A 13,080-nucleotide genomic window follows, 5' to 3' on the forward strand; every position below is an offset into this window, starting at 1 on the left:
CGATACTCTTCCCTCTCGTTGCTATGCATCACCATGATCTTGCGTGTGAGTAGGAAATTTTGAAATTACTACGTTCCCCAACACCCACCACATCTATGATGATATCGGGTTTTGTCATAATTATCATCATAGAAGTGTCATAAGCATGAAAATTTTTTTTCGTCCGACCCAAAATGTCACGGATGTGTCTTTTGTTTTGTAGTGCATTCCAGTGGCAAGCTATACTTTCTACCCGTCACAGGTAGGTTCTTCCAAATAAGCCCATTGGCTCGACAGTGCAGTGGCGGGCGGCATCTCCCTAGTCTGTGGATGGTGGTGTGCAGCGCTCGTCACAACTCTAGATTGGAAAACCGTGCCAAGCACATCCAAAATTTGTTAATATTTGTGGTGGCGCACACTTATACGCCCACCACAACTATTCTGCTTGGCGCCAGGCGAATCGTCATGCCCGCATATATTTTTGGTTTTCCCCTCATTGACTCACCCAGTCAGTTCCTCTTCTCCCTCTACCACTTCTGCGCCGTAGTGCTCCCCACCTGCCACTGTCGTCATGCCTCTGACCCGCACCAGCGCTGGATCTGCTAGATGGCCCGTCCTTCTCCGCGGCCATCACTGGATCTGCTCGTTGTTCACCTCCGACCCGCGACGCCGCAAGATTTGCTGGCCGCCATCCACCTCGACTGCCGCCATCGTTGTCCGACTCGACCGACCGCCACCATCATCCGCCTCGACCGCCGTTGCCATCGTCCACCTCGACCTCCACCGCCGTCTTCCGCCTCGACCATCGCTACAGGTGTAATAATTTCGTGTTCTTCTATGTTAATTACCTTCTTGATTTGAAATGGAAATTTATAGATCTAGGATCAAAGTAAGAACCCCATGGATAATAGAACAAAAATGCGATATTTTTCATATAGTAGACCAAAATGTAATACCTTTTGCGTGTCAGTAAAGATGAAATCTATGATCAAGGTGCTTTAGGATTGGTTAGACTCTAAATATGACAAGTGCCAAATTTGACAACTGGTTGGGCTTATTAGAGACTTGAAAATGAGTGCCAACGTTTTGGTGAAACATTTATTAACTTCCATCCCATCAAATTTTTGGTACTCAATATATTCAATATTAAGCAAAGGTCCTGCCGAATTTTCGTGTTCTTCGGTGTTAGCTTATTTATTTGAAGGGATGGGGTTGCATTCGGGTCATCAAACCATTTACAATTAATCACTGCGTCAGATTGATTATTAGGGACCATGAGGCATAAGGTCTGCAAGGTCTACCAAATTCATGTATGTACAGTCTTGAAACTGCAGTGCAGTGCAGGTATTTTTTAGAAAGTGATTTAAAAAATCTGTGGTAACAGTCTTTAACTTGAATTTGTATTGAATTCTGATTATTTTTTAACAGTTTTACCGATTACTAACTGCTGCATAGTGTGTCCCATGCAACATAAGGGAGGACTTCAACAATTCATATGGTAACATGTTGTACTTTGAGGATGATGAGGAACGCGAAACCGAATTGAATCTGCGTAAAGGAAAGAATAAAACCATCATATATGGTGATGGATGGGAGTAGTACATTGCAGTGAACAATTTTAAAGGAGGAGAACTCATAGGCTTTTCCTTAAAATGAGAAGTGAATAGGTTAAGGGCATTATATGTTGACAACGATGATGATGACGATGACCAAGATGACCAGGATGATGAAGATGAAGATGACCAAGATGACCAGGATGATGAAGATGACCAAGATGACCAGGATGATGAAGATGAAGATGAGGACATCCAAGATGAAGATGAGGACAACCAAGATGAAGATGAGGACATCAAAGATGAAGATGATGGTCCTATCCTTTCTGGATTTTTTTCTCAAAGGATCAAGAAGCTTACTCGGGACAAGACAGCTAATGTGAAAGTAATATCACCATCCTCTTTGGCCTTCTTGGGGAAGCCCTTTGTGCAACATCTAACAAAAACCAACATGATCAAAAAAATTATGGTGAGATGTTTTATATTCTTTCATCTCTTTTTGGTCATAACCAAGTATGGTGAGATCTCTAACATTGCATGCTTTCTATTTTATCTTAATGATGGGGAGTTCAGAAGTTACCTTTGAAGATGTATTATGGAGTGGACATCCCCATAGTCGGCACCGCTAGAGTAATCCATGGACCAAGAGGGCCTGTCACGAACGTCAAATACAAGACAGAATCCGACGGGCGCATATCATTCCATGAGTCCGGCTGGCGGGAGTTCATCAAGGGAAAGAGAGAACTAAGGGTGGACACCCTTGTGGTAATCACTATAAGGAAGAGCAACCACAACGACTATCTGATGATGGTTGTTGTTGACCATGTTTATAACTAACTCGTGAATATATCAGCTAGAGAACTGTTGGTTAATTATTTAGTATGTTAAGATGAATGTGATACATTGTTGTTTGTTTCTTAATTCGAACAACTTTCAAGTGTTACCGAATTATTTGAGGGTTTGTTTTCAAAATGAATCCATTCTGCTTCAATTATACTGAGAATCGTCCGCACTCATTCCTTTTGCGGGCAGAACGTCTTAACAACAACAACTATGGTGGCAGCTGTGGCGGGCAACTGAGGCAAGCTGTGGCGGATAGGTGAGAAAGCCTGCCACTGATGGCTTTATAGCAGCGGCAGGAGGTTAGTGGTGGACGACCCTGAGAGCCTAGCCCGCCACTACTAGCCCCTTTGCACCTGCCATTGCTGGGCATTCCTATAGTAGTGCATGGTCATGCGTGACGATGACAGTGCCTACTCCGTGTGGCCTAAGCACCGATAACCGACTTTAGCGCCTCGTTTTCCTTCAACAAGAGTTCTTTGGGTGTCATCAAAATGACTCATCCATTGATGCTTATTGCATGCGGTTGAAGATGCTGTCCGGTGAGTTGCGTGACATCGTCGAGGTGGTCTTCGATGAGCTTCTTCTCAGTACACTCACCGCCGGCCTCAACGAGGACTTCGACAACGCCGCCTCGAACCTCACCTTGCTGCCCTTGCCGACCTTTCATAAGGTTGTGGTGTACCTATGCTTGGAGGAGCGTTCAATGAAGCACGTGAAGGTTTGGGCGACCCACACCGGAGTTACTGCTGGGACTTCTCATGGTGGACCACCGAAGCCGCCCCTGCACCACAGCAGCTGCTGGCACTATTCTAGCAGCAGTCCTAGGAGCCCCCCTCCAACGAACGTGGCAAAAGAGGCCGCAAAGGGCAACAACAGTAGCGGGCTCCTAACTCCAGGGTGGTGGGGGGGCATCCCTACCAAAATTTTGGTCATGACCCAAAGATTGGTCTTTTTTGGATGGTTGCCAATTTTTTGGCATGCCAATGAAGTCTATCCAACTCTAGTTTATTTTTCTTCCCAATGTTGGCTAAATCGTGGGCAACATGGTATGATTGGATTGTGGCCAAAGTGTACCCTACCAATATTTTGGTCATGACCCAAAGATTGGCCTTTGTTTGGATGATTGCCAATTTTTTGGCATGCCAATGAACTCTAGCCAATTCTAGTTTATTTTTCTCGCCAATGTTGGCAACATTGTGGGCAACCAACACCCCAACCAATATTTTGGCTAGCCAATGCATTGGTGGGGCAACCTTGGGCATAAATCAAACATACCCTAAAACCCAATCAATATTCTGGCTAGCCAATGCTTTGGTGGGGCAACCTTGGGCATAACAAAACACACCTTATGTCCTCTCATCCCTGTAACCTTCATACACCGACTCTAGGACCCTAAGGGATTCTTTTCCCTGGGTTCTAACAAAAAAAATATGCCTAATGGTCACCTGCCGTGTGCACATGATAGAAAAATAAGAACGCTCTTGATTGGCTGTTCGACAGGCTTGCTAAGAGCATGGTTAATAGTATAGCGAATAACTAGCTATATGAAGTTGCCACATCACTTGTAGCCAACCTAATAGCCCACTAATATAATAGTTAGACATACTACTACTTCCGTCTGGCTTTACAAGTCCCGTGAGCTAGCTAACCTCGTCCCTATTTTAAAGCCCCTCTCATGGTTCTCTAGGACAGTTATTATGGGTAATTAGTATTGCATGCATGAAGGGAGTAATTGTTGGGAATCATTGCATGGAAAAGAAAAAAAATCTACGCACACGCAATGATCTATCCATGGAGATGCATAGCAACGAGGGAGAGAGTGTGTCTACATACCCTTGTAGACCGTAAGCGGAAGCGTTTATTAACACGGTTGATGTAGTTGAACTTCTTCGCGCTTCAACCGATCAAGTACCGAACGCACGGCACCTCCATGTTCTGCACACGTTCAGCTCGGTGATGTCCCTTGCCTTCTTGATCCAGCAAGTCGTTGAGGTAGTAGATGAGTTCCGTCAGCACGACAGCGTGGTGACGGTGATGGTAAAGTGATCCTCGCAAGGCTTTGCCTAAGCACTACAAACATATGACCGGGGGTGTAAACGGTGGAGGGGGGCGCCACACACGGCTAAACCTATTGTCTTGTCTGCGATAGGGCACCCCTCACATATATATGTGTGGAAGGGGGGAGGGAGCAGCCAGGAGGGCGCCCCAAGTAGGTCGAATCCTACTTGGGGTCCTCACCATGTGGCCCCCCTTTCCTTAATTGCCGAAGAAGAAAGGAAAGGGGGGAGGGGAAGAGAGAAGGAAGGGAATGCCAAATCCTCACCCCTTTCCTTCCCCACCTGCTAGCTGCCATAGGGACATGCTATCGCCTTGAGGACTTGTGTGCTCCCCTGTTGTGGCCCAATAGGCCCAATATTCTCCCGGGGGTGACCCGTACCCCCTCCGGTACTCCGATGACTATCAGGTTTCCTCCAAAACACTTCCGGTGTCCGAATACCAACGTCCTATATACCAATCTTTAACTCTCAACCATTTAGAGACTCCTCGTCATGTCCGTGATCTCATCTGGGACTCCAAAAAACATTCGGTCACCAAATCACATAACTCATATAATACTATATCGTCATCGAATGTTAAGCGTGCGGACCCTGCGAGTTCGTGAACTATGTAGACATGACCGAGACTCCTCTCCGATCAATAAACAATAGTAGAACACAGATGCCCATACTGGCTCCTACATATTCTACGAAGATCTTTATCGGTTGAACATTTATGACAACATACTTAATTCCCTTTGTCCATTGGTATGTTACTTGCCTGAGATTCGATTGTCAGTATCTTCATACCTAGTTCAATCTCGTTACCAGCAAGTCTCTTTACTCGTTCTATAATACATCACCTCATGACTAACCCCTTAGTCATTTTCTTGCAAGCTTATGATGTGTATTACTGAGAGGGCCCAGAGATACCTATCCGATACTCGGAGTAACAAATCCTAATCCTAATCTATGCCAAATCAACAAACACCTTCGGAGGTACCTATAGAGCATCTTTATGATCACCTAGTTAGGTTGTGACGTTTGATAGCACACAAGTTATTCCTTCGGTATCCGAGAGTTGCACAATCTCGTAGTCGAAGGAATGTGTATTTGACATGAAGCAAGCAATGGCAATAAAACTTAACGATCATTATGCTAACCTAATGGATGGGTGTTGTCCATCACATCACATCAAATGACGACACATGTCCATGGTTAGGAAACCTTAACCATCTTTGATCAACGAGCTAGTCTAGTAGAGGCTTACTAGGGACACAGTATTTGTTTATGTATCCCCACATGCATTTAAGTTTCTGATGAATACAATTCTAGCATGAATAATAAACCTTTATCATGAATAAGGAAATATAAAATAACAACTTTATTATTGCCTCTAGGGCATATTTCCTTCAGTCTCGCACTTGCACTAGAGTCAATAATCTAGTTCACATCGCCACGTGATTAACACCCATAGTTCACATCGCCATGTGACTAACACCCAAAGAGTTTAACAGGGTCAATAATCTAGTTCACATCACCATGTGATTTACACCCAAAGAGCACTAAAGTGTGATCATGTTTTGCTTGTGAGAGAAGTATAGTCAACGGGTCTACCATATTTAGATCCGTATGTATTTTTTGCAAATTTCTATGTCTACAATGGTACTCTCCTAATTTCTCCCACTTTCAATATGTATCCAGATTGAGACTTAGAGTCATCTGGATCAGTGTCAAGGCTTGCATCGATGTAACACTTTATGACGAACTCTTTATCACCTCCATAACCGAGAAATATTTCCTTGGTTCTCTTAATTAGGTAACTAAGGATAATTTTTGACCACTGTCCAGTGATCCACTCCTGGATTACTTTGGTACCTCCCCGACAGACTTATGGCAAGGCACACATCAGGTATGGTACACAACATATCATACATGATAGAACCTATGGCTGAGGCATAGGGAATGACTTTCATTTTCTCTCTATCTTCTGCAGTGGTCGGGCTTTGAATCTGACTCAACTTCACACCTTGGAACACATGCAAGAACCCTTTATTTGTCTGATCCATTTTGAACTTCTTGAAAAGTTTGTCAAGGTATGTGCTTTGTGAAAGTCCTATTAAGCGCCTTGATCTATCTCTATAGATCTTGATGCCCAATATATAAGCAGATACACCGAGGTCTTTCATTGAAAAACTCTGATTCAAGTATCCTTTTATGCTATCTAGAAATTCTACATCATTTCCAATCAACAATATGTCATCTACATATAATATTAGAAATGCTACAGAGCTCGCACTCACTTTCTTGTAAATACAGGATTCACCAAAAGTCTGTATAAAACCATATGCTTTGATCACCTCATCAAAGCATATATTACAACTCCGAGATGCTTGCACCAGTCCATAGATGGATCGCTGGATCTTGCATACTTTGTTAGCACCTTTAGGATCGACAAAACCTTCTGGTTGCATCATATACAACTCTTCTTTAAGAAATCCATTGAGGAATGCAGTTTTGACGTCCTTTTGATAGATTTCATAATCATAAAATGCGGAAATTGCTAACATGATTCAGACGGACTTAAGCATCACCATTAAACTTGTCGAAAACCTTTTGCGACAAGTCCAGCTTTGTAGACAGTAACATTACCATCAGCATCAGTCTTCTTCTTGAAGATCCATTTATTCTCTATGGCTTGCTGATCATCGGGCAAGTCCACCAAAGTCCAAACTTTGTTCTCATACATGGATCCTATCTCAAATTTCAGGGCCTCAAGCCATCTATCGGAATCTGGGCTCATCATTGCTTCTCCATAGTACGTAGGTTCATCATGGTCTAGTAACATGAAGGAAATATGCCCTGGAGGCAATAATAAAGATGTTATTCTATTTCTTATGTCATGATAAATGTTTATTATTCATGCTAGAATTGTATTAACCGGAAACTTAGTACATGTGTGAATACATAGACAAACAAAGTGTCACTACTTTGCCTCTACTTGACTAGCTCGTTGAATCAATGATGGTTATGTTTCCTAACCATATACATGAGTTGTCATTTGATTAATGGGATCACATCATTAGAGAATGATGTGATTGACTTGACCCATCCGTTAGCTTAGCACGATGACGGTTTAGTTTGTTGTTGTTGCTTTCTCCATAGCTTATACATGTTCCTATGACTATGAGATCATGCAACTCCTGAATACCGGAGGAACACTTTGTGTGCTACCAAATGTCACAACATAACTAGGTGATTATAAAGGTGCTCTATAGGTGTCTCTGATGGTGTTTGTTGAGTTGGCATAGATCGAGATTAAAATTTGCCACTCCGATTGTTGGAGAGGTATCTCTGGGCCCTCTCGGTAATGCACATCAATATGACCTTGCAAGCAATGCAGCTAATGAGTTAGTTATGGGATGTAGCATTACGGAACGAGTAAAGAGACTTGCTGGTAACGAGACTGAACTAAGTATTGAGATCCCGACGATCGAATCTCATGCAAGTAACGTACCGATGACAACACAATCAAAAAAAAACATACCGATGACAAAGGGAACAACGTATATCGTTATGCGGTTTCACCGATAAAGAACTTCGTAGAATATGTGGGAGCCAATATGAACATCCAGGTTCCGCTATTCGTTATTGACGGGAGACGTGTCTCGGTCATGTCTACATAGTTCTCGAACACGTAGGGTCCGCACGCTTAACGTTCGGTGACGATCGATATTATGAGTTTATGTGTTTTGATGAACCGAAGGTAGTTCGGAGTCCCGGATTTGATCACGGACATAACGAGGAGTCTCGAAATGGTCGAGACATAAAAATCGATATATTGGAAGCTTATGTTTGGACATCGAAATGGTTTCGGGTGAGTTTTGGCAGTTTCCGGAGTACCGGGAGGTTGCCGGAATCCCCAGGGAGTATATGGGCCTTATTGGGCTTTAGGGGAAAGAGAGAGGGGCTGCCTATGGCAGGCCGCACGCCCCCCAAGGCCTAGTCCGAATTGGACTAGGGGGAGGGGTGGCGCCCCCTCCTTCATTCTCTTCTCTCCTTCCCTTCCTTCTCTCCTACTCCTACTTGGAAAGGGGGGAATCCTACTCCCGACGGGAGTAGGACTCCCTAGGGTGCGCCATAGTAGAGGGCCGGCCCTCCCCCTCCTCCACTCCTTTATATACGGGGGGAGGGGGGCACCCATAGACACACAAGTTGATCATTGATCTCTTAGCCGTGTGCGGTGCCCCCTCCACCACAATCCACCTCGGTCATATCGTAGCGGTGCTTAGGCGAAGCCTTGTTCTGGTAGCATCATCATCATCATCATCACGCCATCGTACTGACGAAGATCTCCCTCGAGACTCTGCTGGATCGTGAGTTCGTTGGACGTCACCGAGCCGAACATGTGCAGATCGCGGAGGTGCCGTACCTTCGGTGCTAGGATCGGTCGATCGTGAAGACGTACGGCTACATTAACCGTGTTGTCATAACACTTTCGCTTACGGTCTATGAGGGTACGTGGAGAACACTCTTCCCTCTCGTTGCTATGCATCACCATGATCTCGCGTGTGCGTAGGAATTTTTTGAAATTACTGCGTTCCCCAACAGTGGCATCAGAGCCAGGTTTATGCGTAGATGTTATATGCATGAGTAGAACACGAAGGAGTTGTGGGCATGGGTATATACATATTGCTTGCCGTCACTAGTTGATTCTTGATTCGGTGGTATTATTGGATGAAGCGGCCCAGACCGACATTACGTGTACGCTTACGCGAGACTGGTCCTACCAACGTGCTTCGCACAGGTGGCTGGTGGGTGTCAGTTTCTCCAACTTTTGTTGAATCAGATTCAATGAACAGGGTTCTTTCTGAAGATCAAAAAGCAATCACTATACCACGTTGTGGGTTTTGATGCATAGGTAAGAACGGTTCTTGCTCAGCCCATAGAAGCCATGTAATACTTGCAACAACAAAGTAGATGACGTCTAACTTGTTTTTGCAGGGCATGTTGTGATGTGATATGGTCAAGACATGATGCTAAATTTTATTGTATGAGATGATCATGGTTTGTAACAGAGTTATCGGCAACTGGCAGGAGCCATATGGTTGTCGCTTTATTGTATGAAATGCAATCGCCATGTAATTGCTTTACTTTATCACTAAGCTATAGCGATAGTCATAGAAGCAACAGTTGGCGAGACGACAACGATGCTTCGATGGAGATCAAGGTGTCAAGCCAGTGACGATGGTGATCATGACGGCGCTTTGGAGATGGAGATCAAAGGCACAAGATGATGATGGCCATATCATATCACTTATATTGATTGCATGTGATGTTTATCCTTTATGTATCTTATTTTGCTTAGTTCGACAGTAGCATTATAAGATGATCTCTCACTAAATTTCAAGGTATAAGTGTTCTCCCTGAATATGCACCGTTGCTACAGTTCATCGTGCCGAGACACCACACGATGATCGGGTGTGATAAGCTCTACGTTCATATACAATGGGTGCAAGCCAGTTTTGCACATGTGGAATACTCGGGTTAAACTTGACGAGCCTAGCATATGCAGATATGGCATCGGAACACTGATACCAAAAGGTCGAGCATGAATCATATAGTAGATATGATCAACATAGTGTAGTATTGCAGGCGTAGTGTCGCCGTGCTAATGTGCTTCTTCGTAACATCAGACCCTTGTATTATTATCCTTGTAATAAGAGCTGATTTGTTCTATGTCAAGCAGTGCCATATTCCAGAGGCTTCTCCTCGATCTCTGGGATGGAATACAGGGCATTCTGGTTTCTCTGAGCCAGGGTGCCATAGGCTTGGTATCAGAGTAGGTCTGGCTGTAGGACGCCCTAGTCAGCGCGAGCAGTAGAAACCGGTAGTAATCAGTAGTATAGAGTCTACCATGTTTGTTGCATTTGGTTGCTGCATTTGTTTGTGCATAACATGCATATAGCCTTATTTGCCGCTGACGATTTATTTGGTGAGTGTAGATGGCATTGGTTCGGATCCACTACAGCTCAGCCTTTGCATTTCTCCAGTTTTCTTTTCTTACTCGTTCTTCAGTGTTTGGCATCATTTCTGTCCCAGCAGAGTGATGCCATGTGATCCTGACATGGTTTGCAGAAATGGTGCTCAGGTATCTCGCCGATATCCTCCTTTCATCCCCGCCTATCGTTTCGGTGATGAACATGCCTCTATCTCGAATCGCTCTTTTATTTTGTCGTGTTGGCAACCCTTAATGATCTGAGTTATCAAGAAAGGGCACTGTCAGCAGCCTCAGTTTTCCCCGCTATCCTATTTCTTGGACGAGTACAGATATTTACCGTCCGCTTGATAATAATGGGGTCGCAACATTCCTGTCCTGCTACATGGTTACCAAGTATGTCCTCGCCTCCGAGCTAGTCTAGGATGCTACCTGGCTAAGCTAGCCCTTGGTGTAGCGCTGTTTACACCAATTCTTCCACACCTTTATTCATCCTCGTGCACATCGTCACAGCATGCTAGATCGTAGAACCGGAGATCCCGCTAGATTTGTGTGCTTAAGTAGGCATGCATATTGTGTGACTAGCAGTAATATGTGACATTGGTTGTGTGTGAATTGATTGATGTTGTGTGCTTTTATTTAGTTGAGTTTTCTTTTGCTTCTTTCTTTTGGGCCCCGGTGTTACATTATTTTCCCCTATAAAGAGTTGCTCATCAACCGACACCGGATCCGAAGAATCAGCAAGGAGATTATATATTTGGAAACTCAGCTAAACAGAATGGAATTCTCATCCAACTGCAGTAAAACATGGAATATATGATTTTGAGGCTGATAATAAATTTTGCATTATTGTGCACTCCTCACCACAGTACTCATAACTCAAATCTACATCAGTACAAAATACTCACAACAGTAATAGTCAAGTCGGAAGCAAGACAAGTCAGGTACAAGATCAACGGTATATTTTCTGGTATGGAGCATATACAAAATTTTGGCTCAGCAATGCATGATGTTTGAAATATATGATCATCCGAAATAAAGTCAGCATATGATATGCTCAAGGAAGACAATCAAACAAAATTTTGCATCCAAATAATCAGACACAAAATATTATGGACGTGTGTGTAGATTGCAGTCTGCATATTAGTATGCAGCTTTAGATGTAAGAAACTCAGTCTTCTTCCACACGTTATCGGAAGGAATTTATGATGCAAGGTTCCTCAATTTTCCTCAGCATAATATGTGAACAATGTCCGGTCCAAGATACCCGGTCTTTCTCAATAAGATACCTCCGTAAAAGCTTCTGACAAGACGGAAATGAATTTTTCTCAACAAGCAAAACCGAGGAGAAGCTTCTCAAGTACGGAACTCAGGCTTCTCCGGCATACTACTCATGTCAAGTTTCGCGTGTAAGCTATCGAGGCTTCTTCGACATGATACCCAGACAAAAGATTTGAGCAGAAGCTAATGAGCCTTCATAGGCAAGCTACATAAATGGCTTTTCTCCGAAGTGCAAGGATTAGATTTGCAATAACTTTGTCAGAGATACAATGCAGTCAAAACATATGCCTACCGCAAGGATCGAGTGTTCGGTGGCATATTCTTCTTACACACATGGTGAGCATGTATCCCCAGTCAGATCCATCACTCATACGAGATACGACAATGGTCAAGCAGATATACCTAAGAAAGGTACAGATCCCACAACCTCACGAGTCAGGCAAAGGAAAATGGGCAGAGATACATATCATGAATTACAAGGATCGACAATATCTGGGGATGACACCATAGAATCCACAGTCTTGACAATGGTCATCAAGCTCATTATTCCTGCGCCAGACAAGGTGATATCATGAAGCCTTGTCACCTTCTTGTATGATTGGACTCTGCAATGAGCTCTGTACAGCTACAAGCTCCAAACATATGTCATATTTGTGTAGACTCAAGTCAGAAAACAGGCACAAAGGAATAATGCCAACAATATTGCACTAATCATGTCCCAGGTCATACGAAGAATCAAGGACAGGTGTGGCCAAGTTATTCTAGTAAGGTATCCTCACAAAGAAAATCATGACTGATATAGGGTGAGACTGACAACAAGGGTAAGATGATTTTTGCATGACCATCAGGGTCCGAATACCCAAATCAGTTAGAGGCCATAATTCCCTATGGATCCAAAAAAGCATACCCTCAAAGGCCTACTCTGTTTTACAAGGATCTCATATCGTGCTGACCCGCTGGGAATGTTTAATATGGAAAATCCAAATAGATATACCGACAAAACGAGAAAGTCAAAAGCCGAACAATCGGCTCAGACCCGGTATACTCACCAACAGAATCAAGTACACGGTCAGTCTGTCAGGAAAAAGCAATTGTCCGCCAGCCCCTGTCAGGCCAGTCTCAACATGTAAATATGTGAGGAATGACACGGCTATAACTCCATACACCGTTATATTGCTCCTGACAAAAGGCAGTCAGATATTTGGTACATATCACATGCTCGAGCTAAAGGAAATAAATCAGGATGAATCAGTACCACCTTTGAGCAGTCAGATCTCGTCAGAAGGTGGCCATGTTTAATTCTCAGCATTTACTAAAACTAGAAAGCATGCATTTATTTGAAGCAACCCCATGACAGAAGTATTAAGGTTTTCATGACAAAAGGAAATTT

General features: G+C 43.6%; 1 long non-coding RNA gene across 1 annotated transcript; it reads left to right on the plus strand.

Annotated features, from left to right (window-relative positions):
• Positions 1 to 497: 497 nt before the first annotated feature.
• Positions 498 to 2,480, plus strand: LOC125541471 (uncharacterized). Its single transcript, XR_015615068.1, has 3 exons — positions 498 to 793; positions 1,702 to 2,001; positions 2,106 to 2,480. It is a non-coding gene; the product is annotated as an uncharacterized LOC125541471 (long non-coding RNA).
• Positions 2,481 to 13,080: the final 10,600 nt, after the last annotated feature.

Source organism: Triticum urartu, chromosome 2A (genome assembly GCF_056163025.1).
Source record: "Triticum urartu cultivar PI428250 chromosome 2A, HENAU_Tu73, whole genome shotgun sequence".
In the NCBI taxonomy this organism is placed as follows: Eukaryota; Viridiplantae; Streptophyta; class Magnoliopsida; order Poales; family Poaceae; genus Triticum; species Triticum urartu.